This window comes from Marmota monax, unplaced genomic scaffold, assembly GCF_021218885.2.
Source record: "Marmota monax isolate L192 unplaced genomic scaffold, Marmota_monax_Labrador192_F-V1.1 WCK01_AAM20220418_F8-fsc00024, whole genome shotgun sequence".
NCBI lineage: Eukaryota > Metazoa > Chordata > Mammalia > Rodentia > Sciuridae > Marmota > Marmota monax.
In genome coordinates, this window is record NW_026695224.1 from 4,437,768 (window position 1) to 4,461,414 (window position 23,647).

The window sequence follows — 23,647 nt, forward strand, 5'->3', positions numbered from 1 at the left end:
GCTTATCACTTCCTCAGACTTTCCACTTTTTTTGCCCCTTCCTTTTTTAAGAATGTCAGCAGTTAAAAATTTTTCAAATGTTCAATTCTGAGACCTTCCTGTTTTGAAAGATATATTAAACAGTTCTGAATAGTGTTTGTGTAAGAGTGTCTGGTTGCTTGATGATTCTTGATCTGTGGATAAGTTTTGATTTGTGGATCTTTATTTCTTTTAAGGAAGTTTTGCTGTTTTTAATACAGGTATGTACAAAGTCTGGAATCAGTGTAGCTCAGTATTCACTATTCTGAGATTAAATATAGTAATACTGTTACCAACATTTTCTGCATTCTTAGAATGTGACTGATACTTTTCTAGTAGATTAACAAATTGTAGTGGTTCCTGGCTTCTGGGTTGGCTATTTAGATAGGAACATGAGATATCCTGGGTGCCCCCTCTTCCCCTCAGTGTGAAAAGTGGATTGTAATTCTGGGATAGTGTGTACTGCTCTTTTATATCTTGGTGTTCTCAACATCAGCCAAACTGGTTGACTTATTTCCTGGACACTCCTTTGAGCTACAGTTCAAATCCTGGCTTTTTCCAGTGCCCAAGTTGTTGCTGTTTGGTCCTCAGAACTCTTGTGCTTGGTTCATGTTTTTGGTAGAGCAAATGTCTGTTTAGCTTCCTTTTATAAGCGTGCTCTCTCTTACCTATTGGGGGATGGAAATGTCTTTAATGTAGCATAAAATATTTGGATTTCATCGTAGTCTTTCAAAATGAAACTCCCCTGGGCGCATTTACCATCTTGGCCTTTGTCCCTGGGTAACCATAGGCCCATGGAGTTTAATTTCTTTTCTTTATCTTTTTATTCCTTCCAACATTGCTTCCATTTATCCGTTTTCTTCGACTTCAGGTTTCATTCCCCTTGAGAGCTGGCCGTAGTATAGGATGTAGTCCACCAGCTCTTTCTGCTTGTCAGTGAAAATGAGCCATAAGCCCTTTTCTTTTCAAAGATTTAATTGTTGATCACCATGGAGAAAGAAGGGATAGCAGAAAGTTGCAAACACAGAGAATTTACTGATATCCAGAGCCCTTAGTCCCGAGCCTGAGTGTCCAGAAACTTCTTGTGTAAGGCGCTTGGTGCTTGTCCAAGTTCATGAGAATAGGTTTGTGTTGGCTGCACTGTGAGATCTGTAGGTGGTTTGTCAAGGCTTGGATGACTTCTTCACAGTAATGGCTTGGAATGTGAATTTGTTTGAGGGGACATCAAGGAGACCCCATTGGGAAACTTTAATTTTTCTCCCCAGTGCTAGGGGTTGAATCCAGGGCCTTGGACATGATAATGCTAGATAAATGTTCTACTGCTGAGCTATACCCCTAGCCCTGGGAAATGTAAGTTTAATGACTAATTTCTTGAACTAGGCTGGTAGGAATTGGGGGATGGAAGGATGAATGAATGCGAGAAGTTTTTACAAGATAAGGATGAATCTTCCCTTGGTGAATTTAATGATCTATAGCTTTGAACTTGAGTGACTGGGGAAATGTTTGTGCTATTGAAAATAGGGGCTGGAAGGACTGTTGGTTTGGGGCAGAAGGTTCGGTGGTGTTTGGGTGGAGAAGCTGAGCAGGGGCTGAGACTGGCGGTGAGTGCTGCGCTCTGTACTGCAGTGGACAGTGTTGTCCCATGTGTGCCATTTTCCTAGTACTCATGGTTCACTCGATCACAGTAAACCCGGGGTGCTGATGGTTCACTTTGGCACTGGCATTAATGGCGTATTTCTACATAATGTCATCAGGGGATTGGTGTTATTGTTGGGCTTCACAGCAATCAGGCAGATTAAGTAGGAAAGAATTTAGAGAGACCTGGTGTTTGTGTTAAGTTTAAATTATGTGCATTTGCATATGTAGCTCATAGTAATTCTTTACTGAACTGGGACCTTCAGGTTATTGACTGATTTATGTCTAATATGTATCTGAGAATTTTCTCAAATCCGGCACACTGTTTTCAACTGTTACTTTCATGCCACAGCTTGCCTCTTCCATCCACTATTTGTGGCCAGTGACCCTGTTACTGTCAAGAGTCATTGGCATTTCATTGTATGGACTCTTTTTTTTCCATCCCCATTACATTTTTAGCCATTGAAAAGCCAAAGGAAACAGTGACTGGAGCTTTTTGGAGTCCACCCCTGTTCACACAGGTTTAGGACATTGCAGGAGAGAGAAGATGTGAAAGGGTACTAGGGAGTCCGAGGCAGGGAGGACTTGTGTGCTTGAACAGTTCTGATCCTAGGTGCTCAGTGCCTCACATTTCAACTCCTTCCACAAAACTGCTGCCAGAGGGCCCATAGGAAGGGGCTGCCTTGCTGATGCTGGACTGGTCAGATGGTTGTCTTACTTATTGGTTCTCACATTATTTGTGTGTCACAGGAATGGTGTAGACATGGATGGCAATGAATGGTTAGGTATTCTTATACCTGTTGAAGCTGAGAAAAATTAAAAGCAATTTTCCTGTGGGAAGTAGAAAAGTGGGGTGATGTATGCTTTCACACAGCTTTCTATTCTCTGTTCTTTTGACTCAGTTAGAGTAACGTTTAGTGGAGGAAACTATTTCAAGATCACACCCACGGCACTAGAGACTATATTAATCACTTATACACACAGGTACAAAGTATTCTTGATGGGGCTGTAGATGCTGCTTTGAAGAACCAGGGTCCAATTGCCAGCAGCTGGTCTTTGCTCTTCCCTTCAGAGCTGATAGGACAGCTCTGGAGAGAGCTGGACAACCTCCTAGCTGCTCAGAGGCTGGCTGGCAGAATGTCCTTTCCACCCCCAGATATTTGCTGGAGACTCAGTTGCTGTAAAGACCAGAAAGTCTTCAAATTTGTTTTACTATTTTTAAGATTACACATAATTATTTTTTAAAATAAGTGATTATAGATTGAAGTTGAGGATGGCCTTGAGCTAGATTTTTCATTTTTGCAACCACGCAATAGATAATACATTTAATTCTATCTGATAAAATTACTCAATGATGCAGAAGACTTTCATATACTCAGAAGCTTGGCCACATGGAAATTGGAGGTAAAGATTTTAGGAAAAAATTAAATGTGGAGCCATGCATGTTCCACTGGTTTCTTATTCACTTGGACAATTTCAAGTCTGAAAAAAATCTTAAAATTGTGCCTAGAGATTTTGTATAGTAAATGGTAACTAAGCCTAGGAATTCTAGCTCAAGTCTCGCCTTCTTCTGAAATAAGTATTTAGTGCAGAATCCTTTGATTCCAGGTCAGTTGATTTAATAAAAGTAATCAGTAAAATGGAAACTTTATTACCATGTTTCAAATACTAGGCTAAATCTTTTCCATTTGTTATAATTAATCTCTTTACACATAGCTCCATCTATTCTTTTTTCACTTTTTATTTTGAAATAATTTATAGATTTATAGGAAGTTGCAAAAAGTAATATAGATAGCTCTCATATTTCCTTTGCTCAGTTTCCCCTACTAGTAATATCTGACATAACTCTTTCCTTCAGAGCTGATAGGACAGCTCTGTAGAGAGCTGGACAGCTGTTTTTTTTTCCACAAAGAAACACAGAAAATTGACATTGTTACAATCCATAGCCTATTTTAATTAAAAAAAATTTAAGTTGTTGATAGGCCTTTATTTTATTTATTTATTTTTATGTGGTACTGAGGATCGAACCTAGTGCCTCATACATGCTGGGCACAGTCTCACCCCTCCATAGCCTATTTTAGATTTCATCAGTTTCACATGTATTTATTGTGTGTGTGTGTAGTTCTGTATGATTTTCTCTCATGTATAGATTCATGTAACTGCTTCCAACTGTCAAGATGCAGGACTGGATTGGTTTTGGTGCTCTCACTGCTGTGACCTGAATTCATTTCTCCATGAGGGAAACAACAGTATCAAAAAAGAATGTGAAACTATTCCATCACCTCAAGGCTCCCTGGTATTGCCCCTTTGAAGTCACACACACACACACACACACACCCACCCACCCTTCCTTCTCATACTTAACCACTGGCAACCACTGATCTGTTCCCTGTATCTGTAATTTTGCCATTTTGAGAACACTATAAAAATCATAAAAGTATGTAACTTTGTCTTTTTTCCCTTTCACTGTAATTCCTTTGAGAGTCATGGGAATTGTTTCAGTAGTTTATTGCCTACTTTGTTTAACCATTCATCTGCTGAGAGACATTCCAGAAAGATGGTTTCTAATTTTTGACTATTAAAAATAAAGCTGCTGTGAACATTGATGTACACAGTCTTATGTGAAATAGTTTTAATTTTTGAGAGAGAAATGTCCAGAAGTGCCAAATAAGTACATATTTTGTTTTTAAAGAAATTGCTAATCATTTTCTAGAGTAGCTGTATTATGTTATGTTCCTACCAGCAGTGTACATAAAAGAAATCCAGAGTCTCTGTATCCTCTCCAGCATTTGGTGTTATCACTCTTCATATTAACATTTTCCTAAATAATCCCACCTAATTCTAATAATCCCAGTGCTGAGGGTTGAACCTGGGCCTTGTTCATTGTAGGCAAATATTCTACCACTGAGCTACATACTCAAACTTCCATCTAATTTTAATCTTAATTAATTTTTATTTAAAAAATTAATGATAACTTTTCCATTTAGAAATCTCCAAGTAAAATTGTGACTGACAAGGCCTCAGTTGGCTGGAGTTAGAGCTCTAGTGGTAGATGCTTGCCTTCTGCACACAGATCCCAGCACCTAAACAGCAACCACAGCAACAAAACCCCTCAGTGTACAAGTTTTACTTTGCTTTTATTCTTAGTAGTATCATTTAAAATTTGTCTTTAAAGTTCTTTTTAGTGTTTGTTTCTTTTTTATTTTTTTAGACAGGGTCTCTGTCCCCAAGCTGGTCTTGAATTTGTAGGCATTAGTGATTTTCCTGCCTCAGCCTCCCGTGTAGCTGGGATTGTGAGCCTGCACCAGCCTGCCATGCTGGTGAACGGTTTTTGCAGTATTGGTGTGTCTGCAGACTGTGTAAATGAGGACTTCCGATCTATCCTAGAATAAATTTTTATCTGAAGTACTTTCTGGATTAAGAGTTGGGACTTGGCCCATTATTTTTCCCTTACTGGCCATGTGTAGACAGTTTTGATTCTGTCAAAATGAAATTTTTTCTTTAGCATCATCAATCATTGTAAATTAATTAGTTTGTGTTCTTTCTGTTATGTGAATTGAATCCAGGGGCACTCTACCACTATACCATATGTATAGCCCTTTTCATTTTTTAATTGGGAGTTGGGGTCCTGCTAAATTGTGTAGACTGGCCTTGAACTTGAGATCCTCCTGCCTTATCCTGAGTAGCTGGGATTGCAGGCTTGTGCCACCATACCTGGTCAAATGGATTCTTTCACTGATATTTAATCTGTAGGTTTATCTGGCATCTGTCCTCTCCCCATTAAACTTATTTGTTGAATTAGGTTGTTTTTTCCTATAGATTTTCTAGTTCTTGGATTTTGCTGAGTGCATTCCCATAGCTGTCAGTTTAATATGTTCTTTTGGCCCCTTTATTTTCTGTAAATTTGTAACTAGAGCTAGAGACTTGTGTAGATTTTCTTTCTTTTTTCTTTTTCAAAAACAGTTCTTAGGTTGTGTGATGTGTGCTCTGAAAAGACCCATAGTGTCGGAATGTTTTTTTTTTTTAATGAAATGAATAATTAATGATTATTGCCTATATTTATTAATTTATTGGGATGGTAATTTGTTCTAATTCTCTTGATCCTTTTTTTTAATTGTTAACTGTAATGCTTTCAAAAGGAGAAATTTTCCCTTGTTAGTTTTGTTTATCATGAGGGTATAGTTGTTTTGTTTTGTTTTTTTAAGCAGAACTGAGGCTAAAACTCAGGACCTGGTGCATGCTAGACCAACACTCTGCCCCTGAGCTACATACAAGAGTACAGTTCTTAGGAAGGAAAGCAAGCTAATAGTAAGAATTGGTTTTGGTAATGAGCTGTCCTCCCCAGGAGGAGAAACAAGGTGGGACACAGGAAGCAGAAGTGGGCTTTGGAATGACGGGTGCTGTTGTTTAAAGGGGAGTTAATTCCCCTGCGGTAATGGCTGGGAGTGTCAGGGGAAACCTTTGCTCACAGTGATACCGGCCTTGCCTTCAGCCTGTTTTAATGAAGGAAGCCACAGCAGACCTATGACCCCTGAGCCTCTGTTCAGGAGACAAAGTTCACACAGCCTTAGCTCCGTGACCAGGAATAGTGCATTGATTTCTTCTTGAAATTAAACTTAGATTGTGTTTCTTCTTCTGTGCTAATGTTTGTGACCTTAGTAGGAATCTTTCCCGCCTTCAGGTGAATAAACCACATAGCCTCAAAGGAAAATTTCCTATTCAGAGTAAATTTGTCAAATGCTCCCCCATATCAAATATTTATTTTAAAGGCCACTGTTTACTTAACAGAAGCTGTGGGGCAAAAGCATGGTGGCTGTGTAAAGGACGACTCCAGGAAGGTACGCAGAGCTGGCCGCCTGGTGTGGGTTGGCTTGGGCTTCCCTGGGGGTTGTGGCAGCCCCTTGGGGAAGACAGCAGGCAGCATCTCTGAGAAAGGGCACGATGGGCACGTGAAAGGACTTTTCTATTCTCAAGACACCCTTCCTCCATTTCCCCTTCCCAAGGCATTTAATGTTTTTTTTTTTTTCTTAGTACCAAGTTTCAGGTTTATGGAAATATTGAGCAGAAAATATCAATTTTCAAAGGCCCTTCCCCCTAGTTTCCACTGCTGTTATGAAGTAGGGTGGAACCTTAGTTAAAATTGATGAGCCAAATAGTGACACATTAACATTAACTAAAGTCAGTAATTTTACGTTAGGATTCACTCTTTGATGTTACAGATTCTCTGGGTTTTGGCAATGTTTGGAATCTGACAGTATGTAGCCTTTTTAGATTGTTTTTTTTTTTTCACTTTGCAGCATGCATTTAAGATTCTACAGTGCCTTTCGCTGGCTTGATAGCTCATTTCTTTTTAGTGCTGAGTAATATTCCATTGTAAGGATGTACCAATTTGTTTATCCATTCACCTACTGAAGGACATCTTGGTTGCTTCCGAGTTTTTGCAGTTGTGCATAAAGCTGCTATAAACAACTATGTGTAGGTTTTTGTATGATCACATTTTTAGCTCCTTTGGGTAAATACCAAGGAGCTTGATTGTTGGATTGTATAGTAAGAGTATGTTTAGTTTTGTAAGGCTGAACCGTTTTTCGTTCCCACTAGCAGAAAATGAGATTTCCTGTTACTCGACATCTTCCCTAGCATTCCTGGTGTCAATGTTTTGGCTTTTTGCCATTCTAGTAGATGTGTGATGGTGGTGTTTTAATGTATAATTCTCTAGTGACATGTCTGCTAGGGTTTGAATGTGTCCCCCATATGTTCATGTGTTAGAAACTTAGTCCCCAGTGCATCAGTGTTGAGATGTGGGACATTTAAGAGATGATCAGGTCACGAGGACTCTGCCTTCTTGAATGGATTGACATTGTCATCTACAGTTGTCTTGAGAGTGGGTTTCTTACACAAGCATACTAGACCCCTCTTGCCTTTCTCACAGTCTTACTAGGTAGTGCTTTCCTATTTGGGGGAACAAGAAGACTCTCATTAGATAAGTCCTTGATCTTGAGCCTTCCGATTTCCAGAACTGTGAGTGGAATAAATTTCTACTGTTTATACTTCTGTTACAGTCTCATAAAATATGAACTAAGCTTCTTTGTTTTGTTTTGTTGGTAATGGGGATTGAACCCAGGGGTGCTTAACCACTGAGCCACATCCTCAGCCCTTTTTTATATCTTATTTAGAGACAGGGTCTCATCAAGTTGGTTAGGGCCTCGCTAAGTCACTGAGACTGGCTTTGAACTTGGAATCCTCCTGCCTCAACCTCCATACCTTGGGGATTACAGGTATGTGCCTCTGCCCAGCAAGACAGTGTCTTTTAATCTGCTTTTTGCTCTGTATGCATTGGTTAAGTGTCTGTTCTGATATTTTGACCATAATCTAATTGGATTGTTTTCTTACTGTTGATTTTGTGTGTGTGTGTGCGTGTGTGCGTGTGTGCGTGCGCGCGCGCGCGCCCGCGCTGGGGATTGAACTCAGGGCCTTTTGCATGAGAGAGGAGCACTCTACCAACTAAGCTATATTCCCAACCTCTTACTATTGATTTTTAGGAGTTCTTTGTATTAAAAATTGTTCTTGGTATTAAACTCTTATTTAATACCAAGTATCTTAAAATTTGCTATGTATTTATAGTTACTTATTATTACTATAAGTTTTTTTAAGTATAAGGATATATTTTTAAGTCAAAGTATACAACAAATAAAACCTTCAGAAAAAGATCTTCTCATCAAAATCAAATAATTAAAAAAATATATTCCTTTAATCATTGTAAAGTTCTTAAAATAGAAAAAATCTGTAAGAAAGTCTAGTAGACCAGATGCTTTGTTAGGATCTATTGGTTCTGCTTTCAGTACATCACAACCCAATTGCCTGCCACTCATGCCACAGTCACCTCCACTGCCTCCACCACCATGGTCCTAGCCACCCAAGCCGTCAGGAGTACCGTATCCTAATTCTCATTCTCCCACAAATCCATATCCTGATCATTCATTCCATCTCTGCCACAGCCTGCCATTCCAGAACTTCCCATTCCAGAGCTGCCATGGGAGTGGAGTTGAAGAAGAGTTCAGTGTATCGCTCTTATGTTTAGACGCGTATCTTCATGTGTCACACACTCTGTTTGCTTCTCCTGTTGCTCTGCCATCAGCTCAATATCACTATGAACTCATATTGGATTTAGTATTAAGAAGAATTATCAGCAATGTCATCTTCAGTTGCAGGAAAAGGCAACCCTTTTGTGTACAAAATGATATCACGAAAACCTGAACTTGCTCAGCAGCTCCACCATAGCTGTGACCTCCCATACCTCTTCCATCTCATTCAGTCATTGAAGCCATCAGAGCTGCAGCCCTAATTATGATAGCCACCATCGTACCCGTCACCTCCTCGTCGCAGTCTTTCATACATACCTCCATAAGAACCCCCTCTTAACTCCTTTTGGCCTGCCACATGATGCCAGTGGCTCTTTGGCAGTCTTCTTGGTGGATCATGAAATCCTTTGATTTCACTCCTGCTATTTCTGAAGATCTCTGTACCCTGTGTCCTTTTCTTGTGTTTCCCCAGAGCATGTTCTGCGATCTCCTGTGACGCAGACTGCACGAAGGCCTCTGCTGGGCTTCCTGGTCGTCCATCACCAGTGTTATCCCCTTTTGGCGTAATTTTCAAACCTTGAGAAAATGGAACTATTTCCTTTTCCTCTTTTTGCTGCAACCCAATAGTAGTCTGCAAAGTCTTCCTGTTGTGTCCCAGAGCATCGTTTGGACCATTATGTTTCATCTCAATACCATTGATTATACCCTTTTACTTCAGACACCTGTCAGGCTGTGGAGGCTGTGGTGACACCAACTCGGTGCTCATGGGGTCCAGTGGGAGGGGGGAGAAGTCGTTGCTTCTCACAAGAGTCTTTCCACCTGTCTTTGGTGGTGGTAGCTGCTAAGGTCCACAAGTTTTTTTGTTGATCCTTTCTACATAGGCATCATCATCATCAAGAAGATTTGATTTCTTCCTTCCCAATTTGTTTGTCTTTTCTTTCTTTTTCTTATTTCATTAGCTTAGGACTTCTGGTATGCTGTTGACTAAGAGTGGTGAGAACGGACCTCTTTCCTTGTTCTTAATCTTAATGGTGGGAAAACGTAATTTTTCACCATTAAGCCTGATGTTAATGGTAGGATTTTTGTAGATGTCCTTTTTCAAGTTGAAGAACTTCTCCCCTATTTCTAGTTCACTGGGAGTTTTTGTCATGAAGGGGTCTTGGAGTTCATAAAAATTTATTTTGCATGTGTTGATATGATCATAGGGTTTATTTTCTTTTCTTGGTATAATAGATTATATTATTATTGAATTTTGAACCAGGTTTACATACCTGGAGTAATTCCACTTGGTCATGGTTCATAATTCTTTTTGTACATTGTTGGATTCAATTTGCCTAGTATTTTGTTCAGAATTCATGCAGCTATATTCAGGAGAGATTTTGGTCTATAGTTCTCCTTGTTTTTCTGGTTCTTTCCATCTGGTTTATGGTTAGGGTGATGCTAGCTTTATAGAATGAGTTAGCAAGTGTTCTCTCTGCTAAATTTGGAGAGAACTGAGATAATTTCTAACTTAAAAGTTTGGTACATTCATCAGTGAAGCCATCTGGGCCTGGTACTTTCTGCTGTAGAAGTTTATTAATTATCGATTGAGTTTCCTTATTAGATAGTTAGGTCTATTGAGATGCCTTTCCTTCTTGTCTAACTTTCGGTTTGTTGTGTTTTTCAAGGAGTTGGTCTATTTCATCTAGGTTATCAAATTCACGGGCAGAGAATCCTTGGTGACATTCCTTTATTATCCTTTTAATGTCCAGAGAATCACTAGTGATTACCCTTGTTTCATTTCTGCTATTAGTAATTTCTCTTCTCTCTTTTATCTTTATCACTTTTATTGATCTTTTCCAAGAACCAGCTTTTGGTTTTATTGGTTTATCTCTGTTGATTTTTAGTTTTCAATTTCATTGATTTCTGCTCTAATTTTATTTTCTTCTGTTTACTGTGGATTTAATTTGTTCATCTCTTCTTAGTCTCTTAAAGTGGAAGCTTAGATTATTGATTTATAGATCTTTATTCTTTCCTGATGTTTGTATCCAGTGCTATCAGTTTTTCTGTAAGAACTTTCTCAGCATCCCACACGTTTTGAAGAGTTGTATTTTCATCTTCATTTTAGACATACTCTTGTGACTTTTTGGACCCATCTACTGTGTAGCAGTGTGTTGTTTGATCTTAAGTATGTATTTTGGGATTTTTCGGCTTTCTTTCTGTTACTGGATTTGACTTTAATTCTCTGTGTCCTGAGAGCAGACATTTTATTATTTTTATTTAAAAAAATTTGTTAAGGTATGTGGCTGAAAATGTATGTGTGTATATGTGTGTGTGTGTGTGTGTGTGTGTGTGTGTGTGTGTGTGTATGAAATGCTAATGCTAAAAGGTTCTCTCATCTTTATTATATGTGACTTCACAATACCAGATTGGTTAAAACAGACAGAGTGAGGCATCCTTAGTGTCCATCAATAGATGTATTGATAACCAGAATGTCCTCTACACATGCAAAGCCTAATTTAACCTTAAAAAGGAAGGAAATTCTGGCACATGCTGCAACATGGGTGAATCTTGAAATCATGCCAGTGAAGAAGGGTCACAAAGTTCTGAAGATGGACAGTGGTTATAGTTGGACACCAAGATGAATGTACTTAATGCCATATAATCGTATACTTAAAAATGGTTAAAATGGTAAATTTTATGTAATATATATTTTTATCACTATTTATTTGATACTGGGGACTTAACTTAGGGCACTTAACCACGAACCACATCCCATACCTTTTTATTTTTATTTATTTTGAGACAGGGTCTTGCTAAGTTGCTGAGGGAAAAATTTTTGTAAACCAGAGTGGTGCTGGGCAAGGGGGCACATGCCTGTAATTCTAGCAGCTCAGGACGCTGAGGCAGGAGGATCGCGAGTTCAAAGCCAGCCTCAGAAAAAGCAAGGTGCAAAGCAACTCAGTGAGACCTTGTCTCTAAATAAAATACAAAATAAGGCTGGGGATGTGGCTTAGTGATTGAGTGCCCTGCGTTCAATATCTGGTACCTGCCCCCTCAAAACAAAAACAAAAACAAAAACAAAAAAAACCCAGAGTGGTATCAACTGTGAAAAGGTTTCAAGAGTTATTTTAATGATTTACCTTATTCTGGATGTTTACACTATTTTTTGGAACTTAAGTGACCAGTTTAATTTTCATCAGTGATTGGCCTGATAAAACATAATACATTTTCAGGGTCTGGTGGTGCATGTGTACCTGTAACACCAGCTACTTGGGAGGCTGAAGTAGGAGGATGCAAGTTGGAGGCCAGCCTCAGCAATTTAGCAAGACCTGAAACAACTTAACAAGACCCAGTCTTAAAAACTGAAAAGGGCTGAGGATGTAGCTCAGTAGTAGAGAGCCCCTGAGCTCATTCCCCACTAGTATGAGCAAATATATATTATATTTAGGGTTTTTTAAAAGAGTTTGAAGAGGGGCTGGGGATGTGGCTCAAGCGGTAGCGCGCTTGCCCGGCGTGCGTGCAGCCCGGGTTCGATCCTCAGCACCACATACAAACAAAGATGTTGTGTCCGCCGAAAACTAAAAAATAAATATTAAAATTCTCTCTCTCTCTCTCTCTTTCTCTCTCTCTTTAAAAAAAAAAAAAGTTTGAAGAGTAAAATTTTTGTGTAAAATCAGCATGAAATTCTATGTCTATGATAAATCTGATACTTGTAGAAGACATATATGCATTCCTTTTAAGATCATGCTGCTTATCCACTTGACTGATTTGTAGTCATAGAGTAGAACCCTTATGGGGTTTGAGGACCTTCAGAGGCCAGAAGACCCCAGTTCTTGGTTTTGAAAATTGATAACTTTGTTGGGGATGTAACTCATGGTAGAGCATTTGCCTACCCTGCGTGAGACCCTGGGTCTGTCCCCAGCATTGCCAAAAGAAAAAAGGAAAGAAAAAAATTAGCAATCAACCAGCCTCAGCAAAGTTAAATTATTTTATTCCTAAGTTCCACAACTATCTTTTCCTACAGCCAGGGCTGCTTAGCCCTAATCTCTAATGGGTCCCAGTGCTCCACCAGGATCTGGTTCTGTCAGGCTGAGCCTGTGATACCAAATAAAACTAGGGACTGGTATTTAACCTCATCTCTTTCTGTGCCCATTGTCTCCCGCAGTCCATGCAGATAATGGTGCTCTGCTTAATGGGCTTGGTGAGAGTGATTTCCAGATCAGTTACTTCCACCGCAGTGGCAATCTCGGGAAGTGAAGAAAATTTGATGATGGAACCCATGCATGGAGTCACTGACTGCATAGGCCTGTACAGGATGGTGGTTCTCATGTTTTTTTTAAAAAATAATAATCATACTAAGCACAATGGAGGATTGTTCTCAAATGATCTCTTAAAGCTTGGGTTTCTAAACTGGGCCCATTAACAGGAACCCATAGGGAGTTCAGATAGCTCAGATCCCACTTGTGGAGGGGTGTCTACTCTGGGAGGGAGATGAGATGCTGGGAGTCCTTAAAAATTATTGCAAGAGACAGTAACTTTGCCTCTCCACTCATTTTTATATATGTATTAATTAAAACCAGACGGGCACGGGGGCTTGTGGGTAACAGACATTATTTTAATGAAGTGAAGTTTTGACTCAGGCTTTTATAATACTATTGTTTTTTTTGGATTAAAATTTAAAATATCTAAATAAGTAGAAAATATTAAAAATGCTTATGAAGAATTTGAGATTTTAATATGTAAGATTTTTTTAAAAAAAATTTGGTCTTGCATTAAAAGTGCTGGAGGTATTTTTATTTTTGGACTAGATTTGTTTTTCAGCAAGACAGTATTTATATTGCTCACAGAGGGGGGTGTGTTTGTATATTTAAATGTGAAGACAGTATGCCCTGAATGCCCTTTATCAATCTGACTGAAACCACCCACACTAATGGATTTGAATTCCCTTAATGGAATATTAGATAAATTGCCTATAATTTATGATCCAGAGATTTTTCTTAAAATTTAGAAAAGGAAAGCATTAATTTATCGTCCTCATAAATACTTTAAACAGTATGGAAAAGGTAGGAGTCTCATGTAACCACCATTTTTCGTCCCAGCCTGGGATGTAGTAATTGTATTGGGTTCAGAAGATCCTTTTTCTACCACGTAAGACTGACCAAAGAAAATGCATATTATTTTATGTTTTGTATCAGTGCTATTATAATACATATTTTGTTTTTCACTTGTACTTTCCTCATAATGTATCTTGGGAATTTGTTCATGTAGAGTTTATGTAGTGCTACATGGACTTCAGTGGTTTGGTGTGTTAGTAGCCGCCCCCCCTTGTTTGTGCGGGATATGTTCCAAGACCCCCAGTGTGTATCTGAGCCTACAAATACTATCTAGTCATTTACCTTACACTGTTTTTCCCCAAAACCTGTGATAAAGTTTATAAGTTAGTCATAGTAAGAAATAATCAAACAGCAGCCAATTTTTCAGTCCCAAACTATTCCTGAATCTGAATTCCTGTCACCAAGTCTTACTTTTGCAGTAAATGGATTGGTGTCACTTGTCTCAAGGGATCCCTTGCCAAAATTCTTGTATAGTCTCAGTACTTTCTGGTTTGACACATTACCATCATGTTTTCTGTTCATGTCTTCTGCCCACAAATTTTGTGCCATTTCCCTTTTTTTTTTTGTTATCTGAATTGAATCCAGGGGTGCTCAACCTCTGGGCCACATTCCCAGCCCTTTTATTTTTACCTTTTCCATCGTAACTAAGCACTTATCACACACTATATCAATAACTTTTGCAGTTTGAGGTGCAATAGCAAAACCAGCATGAATTTCTTTTTCCTTCTTCACAATTTCACAAACAGATTTGTTCTTACAGTAGGTCTGAGCGACCTCAGAATATAATTGTTTTTCCTTAAGGACTTTCACCTTGTCATTCAAAGGAAGCTTGTTTTGGTATTTATGTGACATGTCTAAATTGCAGCATCACTATTCTTGCCCTTTATAGCCATTAAGTAAAATAAGGGTTCCTTGATCACAAGCAGTTGGGACAGTGAATCTGGTAGCCAGGACGGCCGGTGAGTGACTGATGGGAGGGAGAGTGAGCAGTACCCAGTGAGGGGGCGCCGCACTAAGGGTTGTTTCACTGCTCACCCCCTCCCCTGTGGAGAAGGGATGGTATGTGGTTGCCTCTTGCTACTCAGAATGCTGTGTAATTTAAAAGTTATAAGTAGTTTATTTCTGGAATTTTTCATTTAGTTTCAAACTGCAGTTGACCACGGGGAACTGAAATTACTGAAATAAAAACTTAAAAAAAAAAAGCTAACATTTTTAGTTTTATTCATTAAACAATTGGCAACCTGTAAAATGGAAATCTCAGCCAGGGGCAAGACTATACCATACTTTTTTTCTTTTTAACTTGGGATTGAACTCAGGAGTGCTTAACCAGAGAGCCACATCCCTAGCCCCCTTTTTCTCTCTTTTTAAAAAAAAAGAATTAATATTTTTAAAAATTTTGAGACAGTCTCGCTAAGTTGCTGAGGCTGGCCTCAAACTTGAGATCCTCCTGCTCAGTCTCTCTAGTCACTGGGATTACAGGCATCTACAACTACTCCCCCGCTATCCCATACTTTTTAAAGCTATCCTCCTACTGATGAACACAAAGGTGGTTTTTCATATTTCCTAATCCCGTGCTGCAGTGCCGGTTCTTGTATATGCCTCCATGCGCATGTGTGCTGTGCTCACTGAACAGGGGATATGTGTTGAATGTTTGGCAAATCCTACTGGATTGTCCTTCAGCCAGCCTGTGCTGCAGGGTAGATGGAGGTGAGGCAGGCACTCAGAATTTGCTGGACTCGGTTGATCTTGTAAATATTTGTTAAGACACAAAGTAGCAGAGTATGTGTCACTTTTTTTCTTTCAGTTGTCATTAATGTGAGGAATATTTCTGGGAGGGCTGAGCTGACCTTAAGTGTCTGTAGGCCCAGTGACAGTGTGCTAGGTGCTGACTTGGAAACATTTATAAAAAATGTTGAGTTATATTAGTGATGAGAAAAGGATTAACAGATCACGGTAGTTAGAATTAAGTGTATCAAAACATCAACAGACATTAAGAGAAAATTTGATGTGTTCTTCATTTTCTTTGGTACGTTTGCCTTCGCTTTTCATATGTATTAGAAATTTTCGGTTATGTATTTAAATTTTTTTTTGTATATTTGTTCAGCTTGACTATAAAAAATAACACCAAAAAAAGCCAAGGATTTCAAAGAACCTCTTCATTATAAAGCATCAACTACTTTGTCTTCATAAACTCTTAATATTTGTATCAGTGTAAAAGATCACTTAAAAATAGTTTTAAAGATGTCAGGAGGACTACTACTTGAATATCTGCTACTTCAAACCCATGGATAGGTAGAGAGCAGAAAAGGAGACAACAGAAAGAATTTTCATCATCATGAAAGTTTTTAATGCTTCCCTCATTTTACACTCTGCCTTGTCTTTTCTGTGTATCTACATGGTCTGCATGTGAATTTTTTTTTTGGGGGGGGGTGTTTTCCTATACAAATATACTGTGCTTTACTTCAGCATTTCCCTACTGTTGGACATGTAAATTGCTTTTTTGTTGTTGTTGCTTATTGTAAAAAAAAGCCAGTATCTCCATCTGTTGCTCACAATAAGATGGCTGGGTTTCTTATTATATGTTGCTAGAAAGATTTTGAAGGTTAGCAGCAAAGGAGGGAAACCTAACGCTTTACTCCTTTGGCCCCTCTTTGCCTCCCACGTAGATCAGATTTTTATCATTTTACTTATTTTTTTCTTGGTATAGTAGTTGTGAGTTTTTGGCTTATGAGTTTGTTGATGTATGTGTTGAGGTATGTGTGAATGAGTTAGCTGTACAGTTGATTCTACTTTGACATTTCTCTAGTGTTTTAGTGTCCCCCCATCATTCTGCCTAATCATTTTCTTACCTCAAAATGAAGTAATTGTGTACTTGGCACCACTAAATTAGAAAATTGTCTGTCCTTGGCTAAAAGATCTCAAGCATAGGAACTGGATAGGATAAGAGGAGGGGAGGGGTGTAGCTCAGTGGTAGAGCCCTTGCCTAGCATGCACAAGACCTAAGTTCCATCCCAGCTCCAAAAAAAAAAAAAAAAAAAAAGAAATTTTTGCTTGAGGGGGAAAAAAAAAAGGTGAGGGATTCAGCAATTCAGTTACGTCTTCTATTGAGAAGAACCTGGCATAAAGTAAAACAAGCGCTCTAAGTAAGGGTGAATATAAGGACATGTAATGTGAGCTCCTTAGTAAGGAAATTAATGATGAAAAGGTCTTTGGAGCTGTGTGTATTTTGGAAGAATTAACCTGTAAAAGCAGTAGTGCCCAAGAGAATTGGGCAGATGTAGGTTCATGGATTCTCTAGTGACATGTGGAAAGGTGTTGGGATTGTACCATGAAATACTTGAATTAAAACTCTTTTAATATTAAACTGGGTATGGTGACACATGCCTGTAATCCCAGTAATTTGGGAGCCTGAGGCAGTAGGATTGCAAGTTCAAGGCTATCCCAGCAATTTAGTGAGACCCTTTCTCAAAATAAAAAATAAAAAGGGCTGGGGATGTGGCTCAGTTGTTAAAAGAGGTAGGTTTTTTTTTTTTTTTTTTTAAATACTACATATAAACTGTGACCCTGGGATTCCTAAATACCCTGTAGGTCCTAATACAAAAAAGACTTGCAAGTGTTTTCAGTATTCAAAAAGGGAAACAATTTGCCTGTTAACTGAAATATCAAATTGTTGTTAGGGGTTTATGTAAGTCATTAATTCCTCTGCTGTACAAGTCTTCTTTTTATTGATATTAGAGTCTCCTTGTTCTCTTATTTTGTTTTATGGTCACATCTAAGGTGGAAGTTCAAGTACAGTCTGTTTAGTGGCTTTAATAACTTTCCTTCCTTTAAATTTTTTTTTTAAATAATATCATGGAAATATAATTCACCTGTTTAAAATGTACAGTTCCATTGGTTTTAAAAATATTCATAGAGTTGTATAGCCATCACCAGAATAATTTTTGGAACATTTTCATCACCCCAAAATAAAACAGCATTCACTCCCCATTTCTCCCCAGCCCTCAGCTGTGGGGGCCACAAGTCTGCTTTTTGTCTCCACGGATTTGATGGTTCTGGACATTTCATATTAGTGGAATCATAGATTATGTGGCCCTTTGTGTCTGCCTTCCTCTGTATACAGTAATGTCTTCAGGGTTCATCCGTGTTGTAGCACATATCAATCCTTCATCCTTTATGTGCTTGAATAATATTCCATTGTATTGACATGCTGTTTTTTGTTTATCCGTTCATCGGTTGATAAATTGTTTTTAATTTTTGAGTATTATGAATAGTGTTACTGTGGACATTTATGTTTTTGTGTTGAGTATACATTTTGAGTTTCTTGAGTAGATTTGTAGGAGTATTTCTGGTTTGGGGTCTCTATGGTGTTCTGAGCCCAGTGTACTTTCACATTAATAAGGGGGAAAAAGGGACAGAGAGAGGGAGTGACTGAGACAGAGATGGACACAGAGAGACTGAAAGTAGCTCTAGGGTGGTTTTCACCTGATGAATTACATCTTTAGTCTGAGAGTAACTAACAAAGTAATAAGCTTCAAGTTGCAGTTGCTTCCAAGGAAGTTCCTGGCTCTTATAGGAATTTTTATATTTTATTAATGACAGTTTTCAGTTATTTAACAATGATTATCAATCAATCTTATCTATACTTAATCCATACTGTTAGCCTGGTATGGATTTACTTATATATTGATAGAAAATGTGGGAATTAATGTTTATTTTACTTAGAAATTTGGAAGCAAGCAAAAACCATAGTAGCAATAGTTTAGAGGAAGGAATGAGTGTGGCTAATAAATTGTGGTTGGCAACCCTAGATGCCTGTTGATGGCATCTCAGGTCTGTGGAATGGGAAGGGCAGGGAAGTCCAAGGTGCTCTTTTTGATTTTGTGATCTTAGTGTTTGAACCCAGGGGTGCTTTGTCACTGAGCTACATTCTCAGACTTTTATTCTTTATTTTGAGACAGTGTCTTGCTAAATGCTTAAGGTTGCCCAGGCTGGTCTCAAACTTGTAATCCTCCTGCCTCAGTCTCCTGAGTTGCTCAGATTATAGGTGTGCACCACTGTGCCTGCTTCCAAGGTATTCTAACTGGTACATTCTGGAACATTGCCCAGTGTCTTTTCACTCATTGTGTAGCGTGACTGAGGAAAGTTTGAATTCCTGATTATGGCAACTTTTGATTTTTAAGCATTTCAGATTTTATTTTCTTAAGTATTTCAGACGTGGAGATGATAAAGAGTAATATCTGAACCTCTTGATTTAACAAATTTAAGTTCCCTTTTCTTTTCCTCCCCCATCTCCACTCTTCTTTAAGGGGATACAACTGTGCAGATACACTTGCACACTCTTTGATACACTGATGTTAGCCCTTCCTTTTTTAGAGGTGACTCCCTCCTGCAAGGAAGATATGTGTCTTTTCCATCCATGTTTATACGCTGTGATCTGTGTTTATGCATTCATTAGCATATGTACCATTATCTGTCTTATTATACACTACATATACACTACATTATGGTTTAACTTTTTTTTTTTTTTTTTCTTTGTGGTGATGGGGGTTTTGCTTAGTTGTCCAGGCTGGCCTTGAACTCAAGATTCTCCTGTCTTAGCCTCTCTGAATTGGGATTATAGGCATGTGCTCTGCATATGTTTAACTTTTTGAGGAACCTGCCTAACTGTTTTCTATCATGGCTAAACCATTTTACATACCCAAACACTCAAAGTTTGAGGGTTTCAGTTTCTCCCCATCCTCACCAGCTCTATATATTTTCCTGTTTTTGAATGTAGCAATCCATGTCGAGTACCATGGTGCATTCCTATAAATCCCAGCTACTCCTCAGGCCGAGGCAAGAAGATCACAAGATCCAGGCCAGCTTGGGCAATTTAGTGAGCTTGTCTCAAAATAAGAAAAGGGATGGAAATGTAGCTTAGTGGTAGTGCACCCCTGGTTCAATGTTCAATACTATAAAAAAAATAAGATAAATAAATGAATGTTGTAGCAATCCTAGTGGGTATAAAGTGATATCAGAGTGTGGTTTCTGTTTTTCTGGGTTTTTTTTTTTTTTTTTTTGGTACCAGGGATTGAACCCAGGGACACTTAACCACTGTGCCACATCCCCAGCCCTATTTTGTATTTTTTATTTAGAGAAAGGGTCTCACTGAGTTGCTTAGTGCCTCACCATTGCTGAGGTTGGCTCAGCCTACTGAGCTGCTGGGATTACAGGTGTGCACCAGCGAGCCTGGCTCAGAGTGTGGCTTTGATTTTCATTTCTCTAATGATTCTGTTTGTTGAGTATCTTTTCATGTGCTTATTGGCCATTTGCATAATTTTGGAGAAATGTCTTTTCAAATCTTTTGCCCATTTTTAAATTGAGGGTTTTGTTTTGTTTTGGTCATTGTTGAGTCATAGGAGTTTTTCAGGAGTTCTTTATGTATTCTGGATATTATCCCTTATCAGGTGTATGATTTGCAATTATTTTCTCTCATTCTGTGGATTATTTGTTTTCATTGGTAGTGCCCTTTGATGAACAAAAATTTCCAATTTTAAGTCCAGTTTATTTTTTCTTTTTTGTTATATGCATTTGGTGTCATCTGAGAAATTATTGCCAAGTAGAGTGATATATGAAGTTTTTCCTTAGTGTTTTCTTCCCTGAGATTTATAGTTCTAACTCTTGAGTTCAGGTCTTTAATTCATTTTGAGTTAACTGTTATACATGGGAAATCAAGGGTCCAGCTTTATTCTTTTGTAAGTGGATATCCAGTTTGCCCAGGAATAAATATTGAACAGATTGTCCTTTCCTACTGTGAATGGTCTTGTTACTCTTATTTTTTATTGTAATGTTACTTTAGAATGCATAAAAATAAACTTCTTATGTTTTAAGATTTTAAAAGAAAACAAGTATATAATTAAATATAGATAAAATGACAAGCTCACTAAAATTAAAATTATGTAATTTTTATGGAGCAGATGATTTTTCATTCGCAATGCCACTCTTGAGGTATTGCTTGCCCTGGCTGGCGTGGGGGCTTGGGGATGCCTCCTTTACCTTACCAGGCTAACTCCCCTTGTCTCTGTTTTCTGAAAACCAAATACAGCAGGTATACCCTCTGCCCTTTACAAGGCTTGTGTGCCTACATGTGGGGTGGGACACTGCCTTACTCTGTTCTCAACCAGCTAAATTAAAATCCTATTGTTTAGCCTTCGCCTGGCGGTAAACACATCAGTGCATGTGGGCTGGGAAATCCCCTGGCAGCTCTGGGTTTCCAAGGAAGCATCTGGGCCATCCAGAACAGGCTTATGCTAGTGTTTTAAATGTAATTTTGAAATGAAAACACACTTTAAAAATTCTCATAGTGAGTATATGGACCTGAAGTGTCTGCAGAGTAGTTTGAGACACTTGCTTGAGGTTGAAAGACATTGCTTTATGTCATGTGCTGTTTATACGTTTAATTTCTCTCCCAAGTTTAAACAGTTAATAGAGATGCTGACATTTTAGTTTGGCAGGAGGAGTTAGTTGTGCTTTTTTTCCCCCCAACCCTTTGCTTTTCCCACAGTGACCTTTTACAGGCCACCTCACTGTTGTCTGCTCCCTGAGTGATGGTAGTGGGGAGTCCTATTGTAGCTGGTGACCCATCTTTTCCTTGATTCCAGTGTAACTTCAGCTTTTCTCCTGCTTGTTTTATAACTTGTATCTTACTGCTTTTTCCATTGAATACAACCAAACTAAAAGCTTACATTTTCAATTTTAGACATGATGTTTGTATTTAAGAATGATTTTACTGACAAGATTCTGCAAGTTGGCTCTAACTACATTGGTTTTTTTTTTTTTTTTTTTTTTAAATGTGGTTTACATGACCCTGGAGTATCTTGTCTTCTCACAGTTAAATTCTCAACAGAGTTGTCTCTATTTAAAGTGTGAGGCTGTGCCAATTTGGTCTTAAAATATTGGAAGCAAGTTATGCTGAGATAAAGCTGCAAAGAAAGAGCCTTCATGTTCCATTGAGTATAGATGCTCTTGGCACTTGTTTCTTCTACTTGAAGATGGCTTCTTCTAAAGCATTTTTTTGAGAAAATAGTTTCTCAGGTCTTCAGACAGGTCTGGGGGCAGATGTCGAAATAGAAAACCTGAGGCTCTAAGCTGTCTTGGAATGGTATGTTTCTCTCGCTCCTTTCTTTTTTTCCTACTGGGAATTGAACTTAGTGCCTCATACGTGCTGGGCAAGTGCTCTACCACTGAGCTACACCCTCAGTCTGTTTTTAACATTTTAATTTGAGACAGGGTCTAGCTGAGTTACCCATTCTGGCCTTGAACTTGCAATCCTCCTACCTCAGCCTCCCAACTAGCCAGAATTACTGTTGTGTGCTACCACGCCAGTTGAGGGAGGCCTTTTTCATGGATGTGAACTCTTTTGTAACACCCAGATCAAATCATTGTTTATCTTGTATGCATGACATGAAGTAGTGCCTTAATCTAATTTCAGGAAATGGTTTAATATTTCTATTAAATTTTTAAAAATTAAGTAATAACACAGCATCATATTTATTGAGCAGATGGTATTTTTGGTATTTTTTTTCACCCAACTAAGAATATGAGTGTGAAATAACATATTTCTATGATTGATAGTAGGACAGGATTTAAAAAATTTTCATAGTGAGAATTCTTCAGTGATCCCTGTAGATTAGCCAGCCACCTGATATGTGACTGTTAACTGCCGGTGGCGGTGGCTGCTACTGCTGCTGCTGCTGCTTCAAATTTTTAATGCTTTTTTTTATTGTTATAAAATATGCAAAACATAAAATTACTCTTGAGACCATTTTAAAGTGTACAGTTGGGGACATTAAGTACAGTCACAGTGTCGTGCAACCATTGCCACTAATTCCAGAACATTTTATCTCTAAATAGAACTCCTGCACCCATTGAGCAGTTAGTTTTTCTCCATTAGGCCCCTCCCCAGCCCCTGGCAACCAATAATCTACTTTCTGTCTCTGTGGATTTGCCTGTTCTGCATATTTCATGTAAATGGAATTACATAACATGTGGTCTATTGTGTCTGTGCCTTCTTTCTGTTTTAAAGATTAATCCAGGGCTAGGAATGAAGCTCAGTAGTAGAGCAGCTGCCTGGCGTGCGTAAGGACCTGGGTTCCATCTCCAGCACCATACACTTAAAAAAAAAAAAAAAATTATCCATGTTGTAGCTGCATCAGCACTTTATTCTTTTTATATTCATTGTATGGATATACCACAATATCTTTTGCTTTTTCATTTTAGTTTGGTTTTCATTTTAGTTTGATTATGTATTGTATAACACTGCATGCCACGTAATATATCACATAACTTTCTAGCAGGGGTAGATGACCACAACTGAGTTTTTCCCTCAATCAGGAAAATGCTTCTGGTAATCAGTTTTCTCCAAACCCTTTGATATATAATAATGATTATCTCCAGATATGTGCCTGTTTCTTTCTATCAAACTCAGGGAAAATAGGCAACCCTTTTTCCTTTTCCCTGTTAGTGAACTTGTGGATGGATGTAGGCAGTGGCCACTCCAGGGATAACCAAGCACAGACCCGTGATGCTGAGTCCTGAAAGAATCTTGAACCACATTTCTGCATGGTTACCTAAACCAAAACCGCAGCTACTCCTTACGCCCCTTAGAAATGACTGTAAAACAGCCTTTGGGACAGGAGTTCCCTATGTTTCTCCTTGCTAGCAAAACAATAAACCTGTTTCCTTTTTCTCAAAACTGTGTTGTCATTATTGGATTGGCATTGAGAACAAGGACCAAGCTTTTGGCAACAAATTTGGCACCCCAGATGGGCCTAAGAGCAG

At 38.5% G+C, this 23,647-nt stretch overlaps 1 protein-coding gene and 2 pseudogenes across 2 annotated transcripts in view; 1 reads left to right on the plus strand and 2 right to left on the minus strand.

Moving 5' to 3' along the window:
* Tent4b (terminal nucleotidyltransferase 4B) overlaps positions 1-23,647 on the plus strand; it is a 62,877-nt gene that overhangs the window by 2,621 nt on the left and 36,609 nt on the right. The gene's annotated exons all lie outside the window — the stretch shown is intronic.
* LOC124086367 (heterogeneous nuclear ribonucleoprotein H3-like) lies at positions 7,577-9,417 on the minus strand (annotated as a pseudogene).
* Positions 23,193-23,422, minus strand: LOC124086368 (NADH dehydrogenase [ubiquinone] 1 alpha subcomplex subunit 1-like; annotated as a pseudogene).